The 27,745-nt window shown below is 35.3% G+C and overlaps 1 long non-coding RNA gene across 1 annotated transcript; it reads left to right on the forward strand.

Annotated features, from left to right (window-relative positions):
- Nucleotides 1-7,332: 7,332 nt before the first annotated feature.
- Nucleotides 7,333-25,687, forward strand: LOC119067791. The gene is made up of 3 exons (XR_005086044.1): nucleotides 7,333-7,342; nucleotides 9,087-9,088; nucleotides 25,545-25,687. It is a non-coding gene; the product is annotated as an uncharacterized LOC119067791 (long non-coding RNA).
- The last annotated feature ends 2,058 nt before the right edge of the window (nucleotides 25,688-27,745 follow it).

A 27,745-nucleotide genomic window follows, 5' to 3' on the forward strand; every position in this document is an offset into this window, starting at 1 on the left:
AAAAGCTCTTAAGCAGACACATTTTTCACACTTTCAACCCAAATATAAGCTAGGCCAAACCAGTCCGCCCCGACTAATAAGAAAAATGATATATTTATGTAAAAATTATTTTGTGAAACTATGTTTGCTTTTTTTTAAGAATATTGTTGCATGGCTTAATGGTTTTGTGCTTTGTATCATCGGATAAGATAAAAGGCGTTTGTCTTGCGATTATATTTGTTAACATGTAAAGTCGTAAAAGGATAAAGTAATTTACGAACATGTTACTTTCAAACATGATATTTGTTTAAGGAGATGACAAGATGGAAATTTTGTATTTTAAATGCAAATGTTACCGCAATATGAACGAAGTTTCACATGGAAAGTAGAAGAAGAAGAAGGAAAAGACATGCAGATAAAGGATGCTACTAATTCTTATGTCTCACGCAGCTGTCCAAGGTTGTGCAAGGAAATTGAGAAAATTTGACTACGTCGGAGAACTTCTAAGGGCTCATCTGCTGCCATAAAGCCACTACAAAACGAAAAGCCTGTCAGACCTCGTTACTACGGGTCTCTACTTTCCAGGGTCTATTTTAGGGAAAATTTTAGAGAAAATCGGACAAATTAAGGAAAATAGGGAAAATTAGGAAAAATAGGGAAAATTAAGGAAAATTGAGGAAAATTTTTAGGAAAATAGGGAAAACTAAAGAGAAAATAAAAAAATAATTTTTTTATTGCGTAAACCTTGGCATTTTCAATTCAATATTCGTTTGTTCTGCATTTCTCAGTTGTCAGCCGCCACAGTTGTCGGGGTTTTTATACTAATTGTAGATATTTGGGTGTTCTATAAAGTCATCAGTCAATCTAGATTATTTTATTTGAGGAACAACGAGAAGTTTGCAATTTCGAAACATTTACCAAAATTTCACAATCTCATTGTGAAGGATTAACTAGCTAGAGCGAAAAAAATTATTTGGTTTGAATTATATTCTGCGCTGATGTTTTTAATATTCGTCATATTTAGAATACGAAATGGAATTTGGAGCTGGCTTACTACGGGACAGTAGGGGTGATCTTTAAAATGATTAACATCCTTGACATAGTTAATTTGTCACTGAGACTTGAGGTAGTCAGGGCCTATTTTTGGGAAATTGAATTTTCCAAATTTCCTCAAATTTGCCAAAATTTGCTAGAATTTGCTAAAATTTCCCAAAAATAGGCCCTGGAGGTAGTAGTTAATCATTAATATTTAAGAATAACTTTCATGTCAGTTGATATAGTCGTTTTCGAAAATGTAAATTCAAGATATAACATCGGAGCTGAAAGGCTCTTTCAATAAAAACGGAAGTGGCAGTCGCTAATAGGGTCTTGAGAATAAATGACAGAGATCTGAACAGGTTTAATTACAATAAATACGTCAGTTTTCCGATTGGTTTGCAGATTGAAAACTCAATTATTACAGATACTACAGATCTCCTGACCATAAAATGGTAAAAAACATAAAATTGACCTCTTTTGTTTAATGCTATAAAGATTTACCATAAAATGGTAAAAAACATAAAATTGACATCTTTTGTTTAATGCTATAAAGATTTACCATAAAATGGTAAAAAACATAAAATTGACCTCTTTTGTTTAATGCTATAAAGATTTACCATAAAATGGTAAAAAACATAAAATTGACCTCTTTTGTTTAATGCTATAAAGATTTAGACATTAAATCTAGACGGATTATTAAATCACTAAAAATTGTAACTCTTTTGCAACTCTTCTTAACGTGTGCAACTCTTTTGCAACTTCTTACAATGATTTCCTCTCGGTCTAGTCGAATTTTATCCGATACCGAACGAAGTATTTAAATCCCCGATTGCTAAAGGTTGCTGGTTGCTAAGTGATGGAGATAATAAGCCTGACCGAGTTATTAGATTTTGATTAGTTGTCATTTGTCATGTAGAGGTAGCGGTTGACTGGAACGTTTAGCTTATGATTCTGGAGTATTTAGTTAAATGAATTTCGAGTGAGTTCACCTTGCACGGTGATTATGGACAAAATGGCGATTTAATGAAATTGTGTTTAGTTGGTCATTATTTGAAACTAAAAAATTGTTCTACTTTATGCCTCAAAAATGCAACGATTTTTTTCGGAAAATTAGTTTAAACAACGGAACGGACAGCCGAATATAAAAAGCCAAAAGTTGCGGTTCTATATTTCCGCTTCATTTTAACAATCGATATTTTGCTGACATGTGCCTAAATGGAAATTTTGCGCAATATAGCAATAGATGTAAAAATTGTTAATCCGAGGCGAAGCCGAGTCCAGTTTAGGCACAAGTTAGCAACAAGATTTTGTGTACAGGAATGGGATCTTCATTTTTCCAAACGTCATATATGAACATCCATTTACGCACTACTTTGATCGCACTACTGTACAAAAAGTTCATATAAAAAATGACTTTTCCCCAGTACTCCTTGCGACAGAGCACCTCAGACATACGTTTAATTTTCGCGGCTGATCAAGCACCGCGGTTCTTGGTCTTTCTTTACTAGCAAAATTGTTTCATCAGTACTCATTATGTGATTTCAGATAGAATTTTATTTATTATTGATTGAAGAAGTCTAAGAGACTTACATTAGTATTTAGATAACGTGAAATATCGAGATGGAGGTCTAGTTCGCTATTCACTACAAGGTATTTTCTTCATTGGAGAGAAAAAAGGACTCGATGGTTTCAATCCACTTTGAGATGACAACAAATACTTTCAGGAAATCGTCCACCACTATCAAACCATTTATTTTATTTACCCATTAAATCTGGAAGAGAGTTTTGAAGTGTAAATTAGGATTAACGTAAAATCGGGAAAATCGGGAAAAATAAGGAAAATCGGAAAAATTCAGGAAAATAAGGAAAAATTGGGAAAATCAGGAAAATTAGGGAAAATTAGGAAAATCGGGAAAACGTTTTCCCTAAAATAGTCCCTGCTACTTTCCAACGATAATAAACACGCGCGGGTAGAGACTCGACGAATGTATTTTTTATTATTAAATGTGACACACAGTGCGTCTATATGAAGAATAATTATGGAGGAAAAAAAATGCCAAAAAATTCATTCCGACAGTCTCAATCCTCTTGTTTCGCATTGAACATAATATCAATCTAAATGACTCTTCAAATTGAGCCCCGAAACTGTTTTTACTTGGAAACTTAGTTCCAAGGCTCAATTTGAAGAGTAATCTACTATTTTATCACGTTCAATGCGAAGAAAGAGTATTAAGACTGTTGGAATTCATTTTTTGGCATTTTTTTCCTCCATAACGTTTCATTTGACGCACACTACGAGCTATCATCGAATAAAGGACACTCCATCGGGATAAAATGATGAAAAGTAGAGTTTTTGTCAACAAACACACGAAAACGATGTTTTACATGCTGAGGGCGGCGAAAGTAGTGTTTGAAACATGAAAAGAACGGTTTTCGACGCATGTAGCATGTAAAACATTTCGTCGCACTTTTTCTCCGTCGGATATGTAAATATTATTCGTACCACGGACTAAAAGTCTTTTTTAGCGTATTCGATTCTCACACGCTAAAAAAGACTTTTAGTCCAAGGTACGAAATGTACTATTTTAACCGCACGGAATGTTCGTAATAGACAGATCAGGCTCAGGTGTATTTGAAATAGAAATTATGTTTGACCTCTGACCTCACCCGAGTTGTTCTGATTTCCTTGATAAATTCGATGGCATCAATGTTTTGCTTCATAGGTGTAGCACCGAGACCAAAATATATAGCAAATCGTTTCAAATTAAAATGAGAAAATATCGGGTTACAGTCTGAAGTCAAGTTTAGTTTACAGGTCACAATCTGACCTGACCCGATAGTAGGCCTTAGTTCATGGTTGGGACTTATAAGCAACACACGGAAGAACAATGGGCGCCAGTTGTCAATTCCTCGTTTCGAAAAATGTCGAATTTCTTTTTTGATTTTATTTAAAATTCTTATTTTTCAAAAACAAAAATATTTTTACTTCATTATCGATACATGGACCAAACGAACAATATCAACCACCCTTATCCAATTTTCTCTTAAATTCACCGTTTTTTTAAAGTAAGCGTTTTGACAGCAGCATCAACACAGTCGCTTCGCAACGGTTGCCGTTCAGACACCTCCAGACAATGTCCCATGAAGTCTTTAAATTGAATGTTTGACCGAACGAATATCGGAATGGATTGGACGAAACAGTTCATCACTCTGCTTGGCAGATCAGATGTTCGTGCAGCTATCTGAGTGTTCCGCACATCGAACCCAATGTGGATCAACCACTGATGCTGGCGCTTCTATTGGTATATCACTCATATTTTCCACATCTATCTGATCAACCTGTGGTGACTGTGGCTCAACTTGTACATCACTCACATCCGATGATTGTACTTCATCTACATTTTTCTCGTCTGTGTGATCAATCTGTGGTTCCACCCGTGTTTCTTCTGCATTGTCATCAATTTGATTCGGATGAAGAACAGCCTGTGACTGGACTTCCAATTCAACATCGTCCGGGGTGGCAATCAGCTTCGTTTCGGCTTCACTGCTTTCCTCTTCAAATTCGGATCTGAGAAAGTCATTCCAGAAATGTTTGATTGACTGAATATTTCGACCTGTTGAGGCAATATATTTCGCCAGATATCTCTGAGCCCGTTCGATCGACCGATTTATATTATCACTGAGTTCTAGTGAATCACTAGGTTGCGTCGGCGTTTCGCTGCTTGTAGTACGACATTTGAGCAGTGAAGTATTTTCGTGAGTTTGCACATGGCATGACTGGGATGGTATCTCGCTGGTATCCATATTTTCCGTCCATTTTGCGACCATCTGAGATCGCCGCAGCGACGCTTTATCCGTTTTGTTGCTCGAATGTTCATCGACCGTTGGACTTTTTGATGAATGATCGCTTTGCGGTGACGAAAACACATTCGGATTGACACATTCGTCTGTCGGCGCAAGCACAGCCGGACTTTTTACTTTGGATTTGGATTCAATTTTCGGATTCGGGGAGATAATATTCTTAGATTTTTTGACAGGCTGTGGTTCTATTGATCGGCCAGTTTCAGTAGATGTCGTTGATAATTCCTTTGGTGATCGAAGTTTTATTGTTGGGGAACTGACCATCGACGAAGGCTCTTGTAGACGCCCTGGTTGATCGATAACTGTAGTTTGTAATGGCTCTGGCTCGATAATTGTTACCATTTTCGGTGGATTTGTACCTTTTGTTGCACTCCGATTCGAGTCTACCGATGAACTTTTCAGTTGACGTGTTCGACACTTCGGACCAACTTTCGGTTTCGGTATCGCGAAGACAGAATTCTGATAGATGAGCTAGTATGCACAGATTTCTCCAACAATTCCTTTGGCTGAAGCTGTAACTGCTTTCGATTTAGCAGCACGGACCTGGGTCCGATACGAGTTTTTGTTGCCGGGGTACTAACCTTCGGTGAAGACTCTTGTGGTCGTTCTGGTGGTGCTGCAGTTTCCTTTGTGAGTGACTCATCAATTGTTAAAGTTGGCGGTAGATTAGTATCCATGAGATCTTGTAGTAAGTCTTGTGTTGGTTTCGGTGGATCGATGATATTAGGTGATGATTCATCGGACATTGTCAGATCAATCTGTAACGAGACAGAAAAAACAATTCAATTGTCGAATAACGAGTGGCAACATTTTCTTCGTCGACATCTGAGGACAACTGTAAAAAATTTGAGAGCAAAAATGAAGCGAAATCGAGCCGCTCTTCGAAATCAGCAAAACTTCGGGATTCCATTGGTAATCGAACTACGCACACTGCACAACGTCTTACTCCGTAACTTTTTTTGAATATCCGTTTGGCGGTGTCACTCCCATAAAATTCATCGGTCAATTTCAAGCCGTTGAATAGACCGAGGCGCCACCTATCTTCGCTTGGAATACTTCTTCTAAAATGATGTCCGATCCGACTTTCGGATTCTGAAGCCCTCGGATACTTTTACTCATCTGGATACGAGATATCAAATTACTTCACTGGTATAGTAATGTACTATTCCCTAGCAATGTGATAAGTAACTTTCGACCCTAGAGAAATGAAAAGCGTCTTGCATCTGGTAGTATTTTACATGAATAGTGATAAAATGATGAAAAGTAGAGTTTTCGTGTGAATTTTGTTGATCCGAGTCGTTGCCGAGGTTACTAAACACACGAAAACGAGACGTTCCATATTTTTGTTCCGAGTTGTCTAATAAATTTTACATGCTGAGTGCGTCGAAGCATAAAAAGTATGGTTTTCGACTCATGAAGCATGTAATAGTACATTACTATACCAGTGAAGTAATTTGATATCTCGTATCCAGATGAGTAAAAGTATCCGAGAGCTTCAGCCCGAGGTACTTTCACTCATGGTGATACGAGATATCAAATTATTTCACGTGTAAAGTATGGCGTTTTACTTTACGAGCGAGGGAAAGGGTCTTCACTAGTGAGGGAAAGGCCACATTACCTCACTAGTAAAGTAAAAGACTATTTTCAATTCAGTGACTCCATCCAGCTCTAGAAAGTAAGTATTCTATATGATTTCTAAGGTTTTATTGGGTTCCTTTCTGGAGTTTTGGGATTATCGAGTTGGTCAGCTCCTAAAACTCAACCACTATGGTACACATCATCTTTATATTTCTAGAACTATAGAATTTCGAAGGATTTCTTAGATTTTTTTGGGTTCTTTTCTAGACTTTCAGAATTTTGCGGTACCACCATCTTAAAAGTCCCGTAAGCCCAGAAAAGAACCTAAGAAACCTCAAAATCCTTGGAATTCTAGGACTTGGAAGATGGTAGTCCATGTTGGATGGAGGAATTTTGAGAACCAGCATACTACCATCGATATGATTCCAAAAGTCCAGAAGGAAACCCAGATCAACTTGACAAATCCTTCAAATTTCTCGAGTTCTAGAACTGAGAGCATGTAAATCATGTAAATTGGTGGAATTTTAGGAACTATCATAATTTCACCTCAATAATCTAAAAACTACAAAAAGGAACCAATAGTTCAACAAATACTGAAGAGAATAAAAAAAAAACCTCTGAAACCCTTCAAAATCCTAAGGTTCTAGAACTGGGAGCATGTTACCGTGTAATTATTAAACTGGGCTTCTCCTCGAGTTACCGAAATTTACATAAAACACAACTTTAATCCGATAGTTATGAATATACGCCTCATTATATATTCTAAACGAATAATAATTTCGTTGTATTTTTACATGTATTTTTACCGTTAAAAACATGTGGTCCACTGTTACTGACATTATATCCAGAACGAGCTCTCCGATTTAAACAAATAAAAAACGAAAACGTAGCTCTTTAAATTCTCTATAAACCTTCCGAAGAAAGTATTTGCGAATTTACAGTCTTTCTATCGGTTTGATGGATTTTCCTTTGAGAAAAAAATATTTTTCGACTTTGACCAATTTTTTCCGCCCTTTTGGATTTAAATGTCAAAAAATAGATTGCACCAAAAAAAATTGGACTCTTTTCTATAATTTATCCGTCGGAAGTACATTGATATCTCTTCTCGCCTGCGAATGAAAAATCATAGAAAAAGAGTGACATACCGGCAGCTCACGGGTAAACGATTGAGCTGCCGTCATTGTCCCACATCAATTTAGAATCAGGAATCGATACGGAACAACCTACAATCATCGTCAGAACGATTTAGTAAGATGCACGATTAAGCCCTTTTTTCAGCCTAAGCAGGTCCACTGCTATTTCTCAATGTAACACGATCAAGCATAACCCTAAGAGATTCTCACGATTAGTCTGTATAGTGATAGTCTCTAATAATCATGATGTTCTATGTTCTATCCGAAAATGCCATCACACTATGCTAAACTAAAACTATGAACAAAACAACTGGACAATGTAATAGTTTGAATAGCCGTTTTCTTCAACAAATAAACAGATTAGTGCTCTACTGTAGGCATGGGCGATAATGATTATGATTATCGATAATTATCAATTATCGATAATCGATAATTATCGACTTTTTTTATCGAAAATTATCAAAAAAAATATCGATAATCGATAATTTTTGATATTTTGATAATTATCAAGATATCGATAATTCGATCTATCGATATTTTGGTCCGAAAATCCGATATTAATCGATATATTCCGATATATCGATATATTATCATGAATTTTCAGATAAATATCAAAATATCGATATTTTGATAATTATCGATATTTATTAAATTATCGATAACGATATGATTAATCGATTATCGATAATTTCTTTTGATTGATATTATCGATAATTTTGAACGCCTCCCATCCCTACTCTACTGGCTGTATCTTTGTTGTATGAAAACTTTATTCAGGTGTTTACAGCCTGCTTATACGTATTTTCTACATATGAAGAGAATTTTTTAATGGTACCTGTACATCTTAACCTGTCTACGGCTATTTCTTTTGCGATTTTTGTAGAATTTAGTTGATTTTGCACCGGAACTACTGTTAAAAAAATGGGTACATCAATCATAACATAAATTTAAGGAAATACGCTACAGGCAGAGCAGCTACTTCAAAGATAAATAACGCTAAATCAAACGAAATATCGGAAACTTTTTTCTGTTCCTCGTCATCATTAGGTTGGCTATTCGTAAAAACATATACGCAAAATAACCGTACAGTCAAATTATCAAAATTCTGTGGTTATCATCGAGTAATATTAATCAAATTGAAAAATCTACTGTTTTCGATTGAAATTCCGCTTCAATTCACTTTACTTCATGATCAAAGAAAATTATTTTATTTTATTTCCGAATGTCACATGCTGTAGGTATACGTGTATCGTGAAGGCTATGTATACCATCCTATACTTTGCGATAAAAAGATAAAATTTATGAAGCAAAATAAATTTTCTTCGCATGAATGTATTATTTCCCAATATATTCTTATATGGATAAGATCCATTGGATCTCTTTCTATCAAGGAGATAATACGCTGTCTCGACGACGGTTCAAGTCAGTACGTTTGATAAATTGTATACGATTTTTAAGAAGAGAATCGTTTCTTTCTGTGGAACTTTAATTATTTAGACGTCGTAAGGCGTCATTAGAGGTCTTCTAAAATAGTTGTTTGACTGGCACGAAAATATAAAGCTTTCGATAAAAAATTTATTAAAAACTGTCACATACGGGCTGCTGCGGTTTTCCCCAACAAACAATGTTACACATATTGCACGATTGCCCAGTCTATAAATACGGTGGCAACATCAGTGACTTTTCCAACATGACCACCGAAGCGGTGGATTGGTTAAAAACGCTTAAGCTGTGATATCTTTTCAAGAATTATTAAGTTGCTTGTGATTGAAGCATAGCTTCTCCCTGTTCTGTGATGCCTTAGATGTTTATTTTGTCACTTTTCCTATTTATTATTCTTAGTTGTTTAATCTTTTTTGTATTTGACGAGCATTTGTACGATTTGTAGACACATCCATACGCTAAATAAATAAATAATAACATACGGCTATTCATCTGCTATCGATAACTACGAGAAAAATAATGATAAGCTCTGGGTAATATGGTCCTTTATATATATATAAGATGCATGTTAAAAAAACGTAGCTAACGCCGACCCGTACGACACACCTATTCGTATCAAAAGCCTTTACTGTGAAACTCTTCATTTCTTTTACTTCATTCTCTACTGAAAAGCTATTCGCCCTTTAAAATCACTTACATTATCTTTCTTTGCCTTGTTAGCATATACAAATAAATTGCCGGAGGCAATATAGACAGCCCCGTACGAAGTCAACTTTCATAAATTCCTATTTAAACAGCTATATACCGCTATATTTACCTATATTTTCCTATAAATAAACATTTCACAGATGAATATGCTATTATATAGCTCTATATGCCTGTATATAGCTCAATATAGGTGAATATAGATATATATATATATAGATGTCCATATATGGAATGCCTGAAACACCCCACACACATGACAAATTATTTCCATGTTAACAGAAACACTCTAAGTACCATTTTTCCCAATATATATCACTTTTATTAAAATCCAATATGGCCACCGGCAGGCATTTTGTTAGGAGACCGGAAATTTTACCGACGCTTTACATTCGTTAATACCTTTCAAACAAAAAAAAATCATGAAATTCGGTCAAAATTTACTCGAGATATTGACAAAATACTCCACGTTCACTGTACGGCCGAGTAGCCAGATAAGAGCTCACTCCAAGAGACCTAGCTCACGCTCCGGAGAACATAATTTCAAAAAAAAAATCCCTGATTGGTACGGTCAATACCTATCTAATAAAGATAAAACAGACGAAATATGTTGAAATGTGGCCGACCTACAAGCAAAAACTGCTTGCCGCCCTGTGCCTGGTTCACACAAAGTGGTCTAACTCACGAGTCGGTCATCCGATTTCCATAAACTTTTTTTTGTCGATCGGTATTGTAAATACCTTTTATTTGACGTATCAGTTACAAGTGTAACGTGTGAATGTCCGGAGATATCTTCGAAAAACCGTAAAGCACTTATTGGGCCACAGCTCGGGAAGGGTCGATCCAAAATCGCTCATCTTCGAACTTAGCCTGTCTTTTGACATTACCAAACGGGAAAAAAGAGAATTTTCAAAATCGGATGCGTTTTACTCAAGTTATCGTGCAGACGGACAGACGGACAGACGGACATTATTTTTTTCACTGATTTGGCATCTCTAGACAACCACAATAGGTTTCCCCTTACTCAGGGAGTCCAATTCGACGTGTTACGGATGTATGCGTAAACGCATAAGACCCCAGTACTTCGTACGGGTCTAAAAATATTTGAAATTAACAGATTAAAAATACTTTGATTGATGGACGTAATAGACCCTATAATAATACTCGTCATATGCTTACCGTCTGTAACAGTGTCACAATTCAGAAACCGATGTGATCCATAAAAATGCAATGCAACGTCTACCTATGACGTAGAGTTAAACGCAATAATTTTTTTTTTAAGAAATGGCTTTTTTATTTTTATATTATTTTGACATAAATTGTGAGTGCGTCGAAGATCAATCGGCCGATCAGCCACACGTGCCTTCAATGAAAAATTATGTATCCAAACCAGAGATATGCTAACGTCACCTCACACTCCAACACTCCATTTACAGAAACGATATCATTTCTCTGTTATAAACACAGTGTAGTCGAAACATTTGCCCTCAACAACTCAAAAAGGACTACAACTATCAACGAAGTTTATAAGATAATTAAGAGAAGAACAGAGCATATTAATGAGCATCAATCTTCTATTGAAAAGTTTTTGCTCACGGTAACACCGATTGAATTCGGAGCACTTGTCACCTTATATTCTGTACTACATTGTACGTCATCTTAAAAATTGAAGTCTAAGTTACAATAAAATAGGGTTCGGTCTTAAATAGAGGCTTGGCAAGTCACATTTACTGCTATAGTTACCGAACGTATAGTTTGGGTTGTCTTATTACAAGCAATTCACCTGACTCCTATTCCTTTAGAATGGATGTCCAAATTGATAGTTATTATTTAAATTTTCGCAAAGCATAATATCCGATACGTTTTTGTAATGCATTCGACCACAGACTGTTTCGAATATACTGAAAAAGCAGAACAACCCGGCACCAACTCATTTTTTTTTCCTGAAATCACAACAGATCATAAAGAGACACGTGAGCAACGAGCTTGCAATTAATTTTCTCCGTTCCGTTTCATCCAAAATCTGATGTAATTTAGTTCGATTGAATTTTATATTTAAATTGATTCATGGCACATTCCTTACGCAACTGGCTAGCTTTGCATTGGATGTGTATTCATCTGAAAATTCATTAAAACTTCCATAATTGTGTATTGAAGAATAAGTCATTCGCATACGCCTTTAATCGTTATGCTTGTGCAATATAGAATATATGACCGTATTTATGTGCACTACGTTTACCAACAATGCCATTTTGATGTGACCGTAACAAATCTTGGCCATATTCACTTAAGATAATCAGTCAAAAACACTGAAAAGAGTAAAAGTGACGCAAGTCCCTGTGCATACTTCCAAAACAACTGATATCGCTGGAGGTGACGCATCCTGCGCTTGTACGCAAAAACTGTAACAGCAAAAATTTGACCAAAGAAATTCTAGAAACAAAATTTTACCAAAAAAAATTTTGCGTCACAAAGTGGCAGATGATTCGGACGTATTAGGACGTATTCTTGCCTATTTTAAAAAATTTCTTAAAAGTACTTTCCTCAACATCTGCCACTTGTGACGCAAAATTTTTTGGTAAACTTTTGTTTCTAGAATTTCTTTGGTCAAATTTTTGCTGTTACAGTTTTTGCGTACAAGCGCAGAATGCGTCACCTCCAGCGATATCAGTTGTTTTGGAAGTATGCACAGGGACTTGAATCACTTTTACTCTTTTGAGTGTTTTTGACTGATATCAGTTCTTTTGGAAGAATTAGTAGATTAAAAAAATTTAACAAATTTAAAAAATTTGAAAAATTTGAAAAATTTGAAAAATTTAAAAAATTTGAAAAATTTAAAAAATTTGAAAAATAAAAAAAATAAAAAATTTGAAAAATTTTGAAAAATTTAAAAAATTTTGAAAAATTTAAAAATTTTGAAAAATTTAAAAATTTTAAAAATACTAAATTTAGGGAAAAAAATGAGGCGAGCAGAGCTTACCAAATACCAAAAGCGAACAAAGTTCTACCATACCCATCCACACACACACTTAAAGGTGTTCTTATATGGGGCCTATATGGGAACTTCGAAGAGCCCTAGCTCCGAAACGAGGCCAGTTCCCCCCAATTTTTTTTTGGAATGTATTAGAATGACGACTAGAATCTACTCCCAAAATTTCAACAAAATCTAAAGAAGACTTTAGAAGATAGTAAACACGGACGGACGGACGGACTAACAAAGTAACGTAGGATTTTTTCATTTCAATTAAAGTACTGAAATTGACCAAAATGTATGGAAATGGGGCTTCTTGGAAGATTTTTTGCGGGGCCAAGTTTTAAGCTGCAAGAACGTGTGATAGCTCGTTGAACTCGTACGGACGCCTAGTTTTTTTTGAATGGTAATTTGGAGTCATTTGTCTTTGAATTGTAGAACTTCAATATTTGCTGTATATATGGTTCTGCAGTCTACGACAAAAAAATTTTTTTTAAATTTTTTCTAGTAATAGGACTTGCGTCACGGGCGCTATGCTAACGCGCGCCCATGATACGGAAACAACGGAGTCTCTGTATGGCTATATATTGGAATTTATTCTTGAGAATATGTGGAAATCATCTAAAGTATGGAAAATGCACGTGCATATGTGTGGGGACGTGAACTTTCTAGGTGCAGAACCAGAACCATTCACACAATGTAAAATTGTTGTATAGCTTAAATCCTTTAAGGCGGAAAATGGCGGTAGTTGCGGGGGTAGGTACTACATGTATACAACAATATGCAATATGTGATAAGGAAAAAGAATATGCCGCACGCAAATTGTACGCCATTTTTCATGTGCATCTTAGTTTATTCAAAACAAATTATGTGCAGCAACAAACGATGATAAAAACTGTTTTACAGATCGTTAAACTTGCATTCTCTCTCTCTGCGTCAAACATATATGAATCTGTATGTTATATGGAATTTACTTTCGCATGCATTACATTCGTTCATAGCAATATTGATAATATTGCACTGTATGTATGTATATACGTATGAGCATAATCGTATCAATGTTATCGTAAATAGACCACACTAATATGTTATATTATTTTCGTTTTATGTTAAGTAATGTAATGTAACAGAAAAGAAAGCTATGTTGAATTCATACATATAACGAATGAATGGAGCAATATAAGGATTCTTTGTTCCTTTTATTTTCAAACTTTATTATTCCTTGCTTATGCTTATGCAACCAAAATGTTCAAATAAGAATAGTAAATTTGCTTGGCAGACATAGCAATTGAATAGTTCTATGGAATTTATTATGTGTCATTGTAGTGTCTCATGTTGAAATTTCCATATTTCGTTATTCTTTTGTCATTTTCATTACAATGGATTAAATTGAGCTTTCAAAGCTATGGATAAAATTTTATTTTCTTATTCAGGCTTCGAGGTTATTATTTATCGTCAGTTGTGCAACAATCTTGTAACGAAACATATAAACTGTACGACGGATTTCTTTTATTTCTGTGCGACATTTTGTTTTCGTTCGAAAAAGGTTAAATGATAATGAGGATATGCGCACCCAGTGAAAACGGAGAGGCGACATAACTACACGGTCAATATCGTCAGGAACGATATTATCGTTTTCTAGACGATAGTATCGTCTAAAAAACGATAGTATCATTTTTTGAACGATAGTATCGTCCAAAAAAACGATATTATCGTCCCAAAAAGTTTCATCCAGGACGATAATATCGTCTAAAATTATAAATTCTAAAATATTTTCAGGACGATATTATCGTTTAAAAAAACGATACTATTGTTTTTAAACGATAATATCGTTTTTTTGGACGATACTATCGTTTTTTTAGATGATACTATCGTCTAAAAAACGATATTATCGTTCAAAAAACGATAATATCGTTTTTTTGACGATAATATCGTCCTGGATGAAAATATCCGCTGGACGATATTATCGTTATTTTCTATTTCTGACCAATTTTATCGTTATTGTGGACGATATTATCGTCCTGGGCGATAATTTTTGGGACGATAATATCGTTTTGGATATTATCGTACAAAAAACGAAAATATCCATTAGATTTTCTAGAACGGTAATATCGTCCAGAAAACGATACTATCGTTTTTTGAACGATAATATCGTCCAGAAAACGATACTATCGTCCAGACAATATTTTAGAATTTTCCAATTTAGACGATATTATCGTCCTGGATATTATCGTTCCTGACGATATTGACGGTGTGGAAATGTCCCGCCACCATAAAAGTTGCCGTATAGTTGGGCAGATTTCCGATTATAGACAGATGGTCTTAACGGAGCTAATGGCGGTGATAAAAATAAAAAATATTTCGTCATCGACTCGATTTCGGCTTCCATTGATTTTCACATTATATCAATGTACGGTTCATTAACAAAACCTACAGCAAATGTCGCCGCTCGGTACAAACAACAGGCGGACTATCCACTCCTGAATTCGGTCTGTTTAACAAATAATGCGATTAAAGCTTATCATACTGCTGTCGATTCGCATAGATCTCTTACACTCGTATTCCTAAATCGGTCATCTATATACATACCTGTCATCATATACAGAACACAATACCGGCACGTCCCAGTCCTATGAACCTACCACTACGACTTCTCATTTATTGTTCTTTTTCATGACCTTAGCAACGTTCAAAAAGTACAACATCTTCGCGTACCATTTCATGTCATGTCATTTGCACCATCTTCCTTCTTCTCATTCTGGGTGAACTAGAATGGCCCTACGAAAAATCTAGTAGTTGTCGCAAACTTAAGCCAAGTTGTTATTCTGTTCGAAGCTTCCATTATGTACAAGAGGGATTGTATGCCTGTAGGCATCATATCAGGATATTTAGTAATATAATATTGCTCTTGGGATACCAACATTCGAAATTAACTTATATGTCGGATCAGTATGAAAAAGACTATTCTGACGACGATGTAGCGTCAGTAGTTCACTCGATGCACTCAACGGAAATTCGTTTGTGGATTTTACTATAACTTATTATCGCTGACATTGTTTTGGCTTGAATGCTCTGAAGACATCGTCAAAACTCAACTGAATCTAAATTTGCAAACAAGTCTTTTCTGTGTTGTCTTTTTTCACTACTCCATGTACCAAAAGTAATACAAGAAATGTGCGAGTTGCGGGAAATGGTAAGATTTATGTTGAATTGTCAATTCAAATTTTTCGAAAAAATAGATTCTATTTTCAATTAGAAATTAATTTCTATTCGAATCATATAATACATCAAAGAACTAGGTCCCACCTTTTGGGCGGATCAGGTTCCTTGACAGACAATTTTTTTAATATATTTTTGATCAATTTCATTGTTGAACTTCCGAAGCATCACTGATACAAATGCCTACATTTGATCCCAATTTATTTTTACATCTGCTGTATTCCTAAAAAATTGTCGAGCGTAAGACCGAATGATGTTTGAGTTCTCATTTTTCTTATAAATTTGCAGCAAGATTTTCAATCAACCATAAATCGTAAATAAAATGCGACTCGTGTGAATTACGGCCCCTCGCTCCGCTCTGGCCGCAAACTTCCCACTCGTATGAGCTATCTATTATTCTGCTTGATTGCCGTTTTGTCAAATTTAATCAGCGTAGATGCGAAGTTTTGCGAATGTGGAACAATGAGAGGGTTCTTTCACTTTGGTAAATAATAAAAACGAGCCATCAGAACAGTCGGAGCGTTTGCTGCGACTGAGCCCCGTACAAACCCGTATATCTATTGCGTACGTGACCCTAGTGCGTCTGTCACCCTACTTTGACCGTAAACCTATTGCGCCGGTTAATGTAGTTAAAAGAAAATTATTATGGAATGTGTACATCTTAAAAATTGCGCATAGCGCAATTACGAAGCCCCGTACGACGTTCCTTTCAAATGAAACAAAAATTTCAAATCGCCCTAAAAATTTTTTTTTTTGAAGGGCCTAGTATCGGCCTCAGTCCGAGGACCCAAATTTAAAATTTTTTTCAACTACATTCTATTCGGCCTTTGATTACCTTCCAAATGAACAAAAATTACGAAAAACGGATGAAATTTACTCGAGTTATATGTGAAATACACATAGGGCCCTAGTAGCGGCCTTAGGCCAAGGACCCAAATTTAATTTTTTTTCAACAACATTCTATTCGGCCTTTCCTTACCTTCCAAATGAAACAAAAATTACGAAAAACGGATGAAATTTGCTCGAGTTATATGTAAAATACACATAGGGCCCTAGTAGCGGCCTTAGTCCAAGGACCCAAATTTAATTTTTTTTCAACAACATTCTATTCAGCCTTTCCTTACCTTCCAAATGCAACAAAAATTACGAAAAACGGATGAAATTTACTCGAGTTGTATGTAAAATACGCATAGGGCCCTAGTAGCGGCCTTAGTCCGACGACCCAAATTTAATTTTTTTTTCAACAACATTCTATTCGGCCTTTGATTACCTTCCAAATGACACAAAAATTACGAAAAACGAATGAAATTTACTCGAGTTCGATGTAAAATACACATTGGGCCCTAGTAGCATTTCACTTCTAAGGCCCTAACTCACGGTCCACTCACCCGATTTTAAAAAACTTTTTTTTCCTGGATTGGTATTGACAATACCTATCATTTGCCGTGTCATTTACATTTCCATCGTTTATTTTGCCATAAATATCACCAAAAGACCTTAAATCACTTAGGTGGCCCTACCTCACGAAGGGCCGACCCGAATATGCCCATCTTCGAACTTAGCCTCACTATTTCGACTATCTTTCAGGGAAAAAAAAAATTTTGAAATCGGATTTGATTTACTCAAGATATCGACGTGACAGACGGACAGACAAAATTTTTATTGCAGATTCGTCATCTATGAACATAGGCAAACACTTTGCCCTTACCGTCTGCTTCGAATTCCATCAATTACACACGGCATCGTAATCCTATAAGCCCCTTTGTACTTCGTACGGGGCTAAAAACGCATTAGGTGTTCTTCTCTTACAGTTTTGTACAAAAAAGGAAGTCCCCGGTACTTACTAAATTTACAAAACCTTCTATCGTGAGGAAAATATGGATGGTGTAATGAACGACCGATAAATTAATTTAATTTTTTTTGTCTTTTCTTCACTTTTGTCGATTCAGAAAACGACATATAAGTGAAGAATTGACAAAACGTCTTTAAGTTACATTTCGTAGAAGAATGAATTCCCTAGGAACGGACAAAACACCTTCTCATTACATTTCGTTGAAGGGTGAATTCCTTAGGAACGAAGCGCCTTTGCTTTACATTTCAAAAATCGACAAAGTGTTAAGGAAAGACAAACATTTTTCTTTACTTTTTACTGATTTACTGAAGAGGGGCCAGCGAAATGTACCACATTTCTATCGGTATTTTATTATTTTTCATCGGTAAAATTGAATTTTTCTATCAGTCGAATATAATATCCCATAAAATATCACGACTCGTGAGAATTCTTCACACTCGTATGGGAGTTGTAATAGTTATTTATCTACCAAGGTAGGTATTTTTTCACACTAGATGTCGATTGTCGACCCGAGGCGAAGCCGAGATCTAAGTGTAGTCAGTTTGAAAAGGAAAGAATGGAAGCGACGCTAATTATACCCTAGTCTTTAAATTTCTGACTCACACCTAAAATATTACAAATGGTTTTGCCTTTTCAGACGAGTTTTAAAGGAAAACGAGTAGAAATAAATAAATCATCGCAATGTTCTCAACTTTTGAAAAACAATTTCAAAGTTCATACCTTATAAAAGGTATACCTTCTCCATACAAAATATACGTCCATACTTTCATACTATATAATTCCAATTAATAATAATAACTCTATAATGGTTCTGCACAGGAAAGCGTTTGAAATATCAGTCAAACAATCCTTTCCGTTTTTGTTTAATTTAATCTGTTTTAATAGTGATAGCTTTCGATAGTCGATAGATCGTCTCTACGAAACATGTAGGTCAATATTAGAAAATAAGACTAACACGCATGGAACGCGTTCGGCCTTAGTGATAGTAGCTTAAAGGTATTCCTTTGAAATTCGTGTCAGTCATATCTTTCGTCCACACAAAGGGAGAGAGGGTCTGGCCGTGGCCAATTATATTATGTTACAGACAGAGAGGGAAAGTGATTTAAGATCGTGTGGACGTCCCTTATGGATGTACTATACCGATGAGGACAGAATGGAAATGCACGGACAATTATATCTGGATCTGCCTTATTCGTTATTGCATGTGGCTACTAAATCATAGGGATGCACTGAGGAAAAAGATTTGAAAACTACAGCTGCAGTAGGTAATAGATCAGCTGTAATTGGTAATGTTTGGAAAAATTACCCACAGCAAGTAACGTATTACCTGTAGTGAGTAATTTTGGAAAAAGTTACTCAATGACGGTAATTTTTTAAGAAATTACCTATAACAGCCGCTCTCAATGATTACCTGCTACGGCTAATGTTGGGTTTTTACAGCAGCTCTGCATATTCAGGACACGTTTTAAAATTAAAAAACGAAATCTTTCGAGAAAATGGGACAACAAAAATTAAGATAAAACTTTAACACGACTTACTTATTGTCCGCTCATCGAAATTTTTAATAAAAAAAATGCAATTGTCGGGAACTAGTTATTGTAATAGACTACACGCTGCAGAAATATGGAAGTCATTCGATCTGCTTCTTCAGTTCAATTTTATTTCGAGGGATTCTTTTGATTTTGACTGACCGAAATCGGTGCTATTTTTTCCTCTACTTTTTTATATATGGATAGTTAGTTGATTTTCCATAACTGGCTGGTGGTAAGCGGCTAAAAGTCGAAAAATGAGGTTTCGTAGTCCGGATTTCTTTTCCGTGAGGTCGATTACTCTCGCAGCAAATATTAACTTCAAAACATTTGATGATAAACGGCCGAAAATATGACATCCGAAAAATTTCTCAGAATCGATGGAACCTCGGTGAACTTTGACGAGGGCTGTGACCTCACTGATGTAATTATTTGATTAAATTATTATTTATTATGAATCTGGAGGACGTCAGCCTTATAGCCATACCAACATGTAGTAGTTTGGCACGTGACTACTTTCAGATAAAAACTGTGTGTTCCACCCCGCCAAACTACTACATATTAGTCATTCTTTAAAGCTGAAGTCCTCCACATTCATAATAAAAAATAACCTAATCAAATAATTGCATTAGTCAGGTCACAGCCCTCGTCAAAGTTCACCGAGGTTTAATCGATTCTGAGAAATTTTTCGGATGTCATATTTTCGTCCGTTTATCATCAAACTTTATGAAGGTAATATTTGCTTTGAGAGAGAGTACTGGACCTGAGATTTCCAACGAGCCCATACACGTACGTGTCCTCATCACCTTACGGAAATGAAATCCGGACTACGAAACCTCATTTTTCGACTTTTGGCCGCTTACCACCATGGAAGATTAAAAATATATGAGACTGGTTTTGGGGCCTAAGCTCCAAAGCCTAACTAGGCATATATAAAAAAAGTCCCGATTTCGGTCAGTCGAAATTTATTTTATTTTATTGAAAAAAAAACTTTGTCTTCCAGCCGGCTGAGGCAATCTAAGAACAACCGGCGACTCGGTTGGGTGAAAAAGTGTCGGCGGGTCTCTAGCCTGTGCTCGTTGAACCATTTTTCCAGACTTTAGTCTTAATATTTTGATCTTCAAAATGATTTTCATTTTTATGTGAATCAATATTATCTCATGTAGGTAATGTTACACCCACAATACACACGCAAAAAAAAAGTCGTACGGATAAAACGTACATTTCGACGATGAGACCAATGGTTGAGTTATCCGTACAATGTACGAATAAAGCGTATATTGGAAATTTCCTCTAACATTGTTTTTAAATATTAGAAACAAACAATATTACTATTTATCGTCCTTTGCCCACTTTAGAGATGTGAGATTGATTATTTTATACAAAAAAAGTGTATCAAACGCAAATGATACGAAAAAAAAAAAAAGTGTCACTGGCGTGAATTGAACTGGGGACCTCTCGATCGTGAGTTAATGATTTTCGTGCTGAGCTAACTGGATGTTGAGCTACGAGCAGTTTCCTTTGGAAGTTCTTTTGTTTGTCATTTCCTTTAAAACACAGTTGAAAAAGGATGTACGGTTTAGACGTATATCAGGTTCACAAAAGAAATCGAGTTTTCAAATTTTAAACAAATAATTTTATTGATAATTTATGAAATTCCTGCCACATGTCCCTTTAAAAATATAATATAGAGTTTCATCTAGATTGAAATCAGCAGGTTTTACAAAAAAAACATTGTCATATTCTACTTTATAGCAATTATAATGGTCGTCAAATCCCAGGTTCAAAAGCTTATTATATCCTATGAATACTTGTTCTTTATCTAAAATTATTTTTTCTATCACGGCAAATATTGGAGTTTCGTCATTTTCGTTTTTTATATGGGAAACGTGACCAACTTTCAACTTGACACTATTCGATTCAACAAAATTTGTGGTATAAACATAATCATTGAGCTTTAAATTGTAATCATATTTTCTTAAACAGCTTTCGGCTAAAACTTTCGATTTCTTTCCCGTTAAAATACTACCGCTTCGGATCGATTTGAATTTTAAAAACATAGATGCATATCTCATTCGAATTTAAAAAAAGCATGATTCAAGAATGTCCTTTCTACAATTGTTGTTTTTAATTATATGTTTAAAGACACAGTGAAAAGATTCAAATCTCATCGATGAAATACCGCTCATTGGACCGAGCTGTTCCATTATGAATGCATAGTGAATCATGAAATGCAGTTTTGGTGTCAACTTTTTTCGGAATACTTTCTGAAATTCTATGTGGTGCTCGCTGACTAATTCTTTTAAAAGGTGGTGAGTGTCCCTATGCACTTTTTTTTGCAATACTATCGATATTTTTTCACGTAAGAGTAAATAGACAGACCATTCACGTGCACCTTCCGGCGTTAAATCTCCGATCATCAAACCGAAATTTGTGAAGAGTAGCAACATTTCTGCTGCCGACGTGTTGCATTTTCTTTTTGAAATCATTTCTGGTGTAACTGGCGTGATGTTTTTGTTCTTCTCTGACGGACCAAAGTCATGAATTTTCAGTCTCCTATTAAATTCGGCCAGTGTGAAGTATTTCTCTTTGTAAATAAAGACATAGAGAATTTCACAAAGGACGATATGACACGCTCCTTCGAACAAATCGTGCATAATATCGACACAGAGATTGTTAACCACATGGAAATTGTGCATGCTATTCCAAACGGAACCAAGATTTTCTACGATACCGGTCAAACTTGAATCGTTCATCTTGCAGTCGTTCTCGTAGTTCTGTCTCGTCCGTCTTTTTGCAATATCATCGGTATCAGCAGTTGCCATTTTGTCCTTGTGGCATTTGCAAATTCTACAATAGAAATTTGCTACGAAACATTGTACATTGCCGCCCAATCAGAAACCCGAGTTTGTCTAACTCTCTCTGTCGTGAGAGTTCATTATATAGATGTGAATTTTAGTACAGTAACATGAGTGTGCGAAACTAAGTGTTAAATAAGAAGTTATCTTATGTAAACAGAGTTTGAAGGTTTGAATCAAAAATGTCCAATTCGGGCTTGTTGGTTGGCAATTGCAACTCCGATTCAATCAGAAACTTAAACAAATTATAATGGTCTAATCAAAGGCCAGAGCTCAAAATTAAATATGGAAGTCCGTGTGATAAAATTAAATTCCTATTTCCTACGCATTATACGAACCTCTTTTTCTTGGATGAAGTGTAATAGCCACAGTTTAATTCTATTGAACTCTTACGGTCTGTTGGCAAGGAGTTGATTTTCCGCGGTAATATTAACATGAACGTTAAAACCATGGTTCATTTTTACGGTGAGAATTTGTTCAACATTGGTCATATCAAAGCAATACAACAGCTTAATAATTTAATATTACCAGACCAGCAATACAACAATTATAAATTAATTAAAATGAATATTTAAATCAAATTGATCTTTTAACCAATTTGTGAAACAACTCAGAAATAACTTTTGACATCAACACCAAACCAAATAATATTCTACGTCTTACATGTACACCATCCTACGTCTTAAACGTAAATCATGCTACGGCTAAAACGTACATTTCGACGATGAGACCAATGGTTGAGTTATCAGTACATTTAACGTCTTATCTGTACATTTTTCGCCTTAGACGTACATCACTACGTCTAGTACGTAGAATGTACGTCTAAAATGTAGATTTTGTACGGCTTGAACGTACATCCGAAATTTCCTTTTTTTGCGTGCAGCTACTACAGGAATATATATTACCTATCATCGGGAATATGCGTTGTGTAGCTTACATTAACATAAGGCATTTGTAGCATACATGTTTCGTAGCTCAGGTGGATTATTCTGGACTGGAGATCGAGAGGTCCCGGGTTCGCGCCCCCAACAAGGCAAGTTTTTATTTCAAATAATTATTAATAAAAAATCAATTTCGTTTCATTTCAGCTAAAATTCAGTTCAAAATTAACTCGTCGGATGTAATACAACAGAATATCAAAATACTCCCCAACATGATTCGAACCCGTGCCTATCGATCACAACATTTTGATTGTAGGCAATCACACAGCTATTGTAGATAATCACAACTACAGCTCTGATAGCAAGTAGAAAAATACAGCTGTGACAGCTACGGGCCGAAATATTTTCTGTGACAGCTGTATTTTCTCAAAAACTACAGCTGGAGACAGATCGCAGCTGTAGCAGGTAACTACATTTTCCTCAGTGTGGTATAATTTGGAAAACCTATGACAATCGGCCTGTAAGAAATGGATGATCTCAAAAGTTCATTTCCCCAAAAACGTTTTAGGCTTAGAAACTACAATTTCTCAACACACAGCAGCATAGTCATAAAAGACATCAATAAAAGACAAAACAAAACAACGATTGGTGGATTAAGGTTTGTAAGAGAGTAAGTTAAATCAAACAATAACAGAAAAATAACTGTAAAAACAGAAAATGTTTGCTACAAATCTTTAATAACGGTTCAGTCGAATTACTTAAAGCCACACCAATTGTTTTGGGTTCCAACACAGAAAATACTGTGGTACATCCGTTACCAGCAAAACAGGAAAATTTATCTAAATTAAAAAGTTTTCACAAAGAAAATGCAATCAGATGTTTAAAAATTAAATCAAACACAATTACAACGACTTGTGAGTGCAAAAATATTAAAGTTGCAGACTCCCACAGAGACGTAACCATCGGTATATATTATATTGTATAAAAAGAAAACACAAACTTTAATACAACATACAATTTACGAATAAAAAAAAAGAAGAAAGAAATGTCCTAACATAAAAAGCATTTGCGTTGGCTATTATTAGAATTTTTTAGTACTAAACTTAATAACAAATGCAAAGTTACAAAAAAAGCACATAAAATGAGGAAGAAATGGGAGAAAAATCACCTACATACAAATAGGGATAAAAGGTACAATAACGTCACAGAGCAATACAGCAAGGCAAACAGTATTACGGCATTACCCATGAGAACAAAATCCTGGTCGCTACAATTTAAGTTTGAATGCATTTTTATTACATCGCTTGTACATAGGAACAGGACTGTAGTTCAGCTCAGACAATTTGTGTGTTGCACTTGAACATTCTTTCATAGGGTGACACTGTCCATTCACGAGACACATCGAGATACGTTTTGCATCGAGACTTTTACAAGATTTTCGCAGCTTCCCGGCTTATAGATAAGTTTGTTAAAAAGCCGACAGACAAGGTTTCTCCGAAGACTAGTCTGTAGTGGTAGACTCTTACTCATGCTCTCAAATTGTATATGGTTGTGTGCAATTAAAAGACTGCATTCAAAATTAATTATTAACAGTATGCCTGGAAGGCTAACTCAGTAAGTATGAAAATGTGATCTTTATTAATCAGATATGTGTACTGTACACCGTTTATGTTACATGGAACAACAAAAAAATAAGATGTTTTCAGCTGGCTTTAGTCAAAAGTTTTGGCTCAGAATCATTTTAAATTATTCGAAAGTTTTCATAAGTTTTGCAGAATTGTGGTTAATTAAGCTTTCCGCATATTTTATCGTACCTGCAAATTATCTTATCACAAACATCAAAGACTAAGAAATTAGCTTGTTTTCTCTACTGTTGAAAACCAAAAGATTTACGCTAGCCAATTTTCTTTCTACACTACATTAGTATAGGTATTTTCTCAGCACAGTAAAACTTTCGCTGTCTTTATGGAGAACGTTGTATGCAACGCAGTAATAAAAATGCTTTCTTAGCCACATGATGTGACAATGTCAAACTCAGCCTCATGTGGCAATTACGACCAAAACAGAACCATTTTGCACCGAGTTTCATTATAATGTTTTTCTCAGTATAACTTATTGACTACCATGCAAGTAGGTGCTAATGTTAAACAACTATGCCGTAGATAATGATAAGGAGTCTCAATCCGAGTTATGGGACATTTGAGATGATTGATCAATGGTCCAAGATATTTAAATTCATGTCCCAACATCTCCAACCATCTGGGCACCATCAGCATTTTGCGAAAGGACAGAAACACTGTAAGAGAAGAATAACGGATGAACATCTACGTGATATTTTTGAGTGGTCAAAGCTTACCTGTCAAATGATGCCAAAGTACAAAAGGCTTACTTAAGCGTACGAGCAGGCCAGTTACTCTCATTGCATCCTTCATGCTTTCATATTGTTGACATTCTTGACAATTAATAGTATATTTCAACATACCCCAATACACACAAGATCGAGTGTGTATTGGGGTATTTTGAAAGATATTTTTCTGTATTAGTGAGAGTGTGTTGGTGCATTCCTTCCCAACTGTTACTTTCCTTCCCGACCGTTTTCTTTCCCTACCGACCGACTCATATCATAGCTCACGTATACAGAAAAAGATTGAACAATCGAAATATGTTCGTTCATGTAAGAAACGCGCCGTAGCAACGCACGTCAAGCAAAAGTGATCATAGTCGACAACTGACTAATAGAGAGGTTTTTAACAGTGTTTTACATTTGTTTGATTCGTTTTAGTACCCTATTTACAGTACCAGTCTTGCTTGAAGTACGTTGACTGTAGTGGTGATCTGAGTGAAAGAATCAGTAAATTAGTTGACGTCAAAATAAAGCGGAATCGAAGAAATACGTCTAATGAACTCATAGTATTATCTACGTTTCGTTCGTACGCACGTTACTTTGTGTGAGTTGAAACACACATTAAATGTAATTTTGCATACGCAAAATAGATTCCAAGTTTGATGATGCTCCATAAAACAAGAACATTCAAATTATATGCATGAAAATTCAATATAATGGTGTCTGTAAAATACGCTCCCACCCCACAATGTGACCCAGAGGTAAAAAGGGCGAGAATTATATTTTCAGGCACAATAATCGGAAATTGTTCATAGCCGAAGAATGTGTGGTTTTGGTTGAATGGTGAGTAAAAAAAAAATGAAAATGGCAATACTTTCAGCGTGGCATTCTCATAAGTCCTTCAATATTAAAGAAATCTTGAATGAAGAATTTTAATCGAAAGAATTTAATAGAAAATGTTGACGCGGATTTTTTTTAAATTTTTAATCGTCAACAAAAGATTTTTTTTTTTCTGGAAGAAATCTTGAAGCAAATAGTTTTGCAAAACGTTAGAGCTCCCGCATAGCTTTATCCCTTCCCTTATATCGCTTTTTAAAATATAGAAATATATTCATTTTTTTCACATGCGGAGTTAAGTATGGTTTCCTTTCAACAAAAAGCACAAAAAGTGTGAGAGCCGTGAGAGAGTAAGCTGCCAAGTAAACAAAGCATAAATTAAAAATATTCAGTTTGTCTCTCACACGGAGTACTTTTTTGGTAAGTGGTAATCAAGCCTTAGCTAACCAAAACGTTTTAGAAACTTCCCCGAATTTAAAATAAAAAAAAACGCGGAATTACAGCCTGTCTTGCTGAATAAATGAGATCAATTTTCAAATATTCGTATTAACAACTTCGTACTAAATTACGTGTCCGTATGTTATGAAACATTCCACCAAATTCTTGGCACTTCTTGCCAGACGTCTTTTCGTTGTTTGCTTTAAAATTCCTAATCAATTTTCGAACTCAAACTTCCTTATGAACCATTCTCTAATCGATGTACTTTCATGGTATACTGAAGCGAATGCATGAATAAATATAACACGTACTATACACCGACCGAACATCATGATTTCATTTTCGAGTTTAGTAACATGGCACATTGAAGGAGAATACTGGCTTCGAAATATATCGATTGTGATTTTATTTAAACTTGGCTTTTTCTCCACAACAAAAAGTGTAGTTTTTAGTCGTTATATATGTGAAAGAAATCGAGGTTTATACCATACTCTCAGCTAAAAAATACGAGGTAATGGTCGGGAAGGTATTAATGACTTAATATATTTTGCTCATGCATTTGTCCAGATTCAACGATGTGTTATAGATGTTGTTGCTGCAGCTATTTCTTCGTATAGAAACTGTTTCGATTTTTTTTTTTTGCAAACCTATACGCGAAATGATGTTTCAAATGTTGCGTCACAGTTCTCTCAAACATATTTCATTCAAACGTCCATCGAGAGGCAGTAAAGCAAACGTTTAAAATGAAGAAAATACAAACATGTTTTATGCATGCCTTGATATCGTCTAACCAGTCGGAAAGAAACTAAAACTTCTAAATAAATTTAAAATTTCTAAATAAATATCGAATAAGTAATTTTTGCTGTTGCGTTTCAAATTAGTTGAACTCTTCGCTGTGGCATTAACGCAAAAAAAATTAATGACCGCTGCGAAGAATTCACCTAAATACAAATTCAGTTTCATTTTTAAAGGCCAAAAATATTAATATTTCCTCATCCTCCCGAAATTGATTATACACAAAATTTAGTGTAAATTAAGGCAAAATTGCACAAAAACTCGATCAGTCAAAAACACTCAAA

This window comes from Bradysia coprophila (assembly GCF_014529535.1).
Source record: "Bradysia coprophila strain Holo2 chromosome X unlocalized genomic scaffold, BU_Bcop_v1 contig_128, whole genome shotgun sequence".
Classification (NCBI taxonomy): Eukaryota; Metazoa; Arthropoda; class Insecta; order Diptera; family Sciaridae; genus Bradysia; species Bradysia coprophila.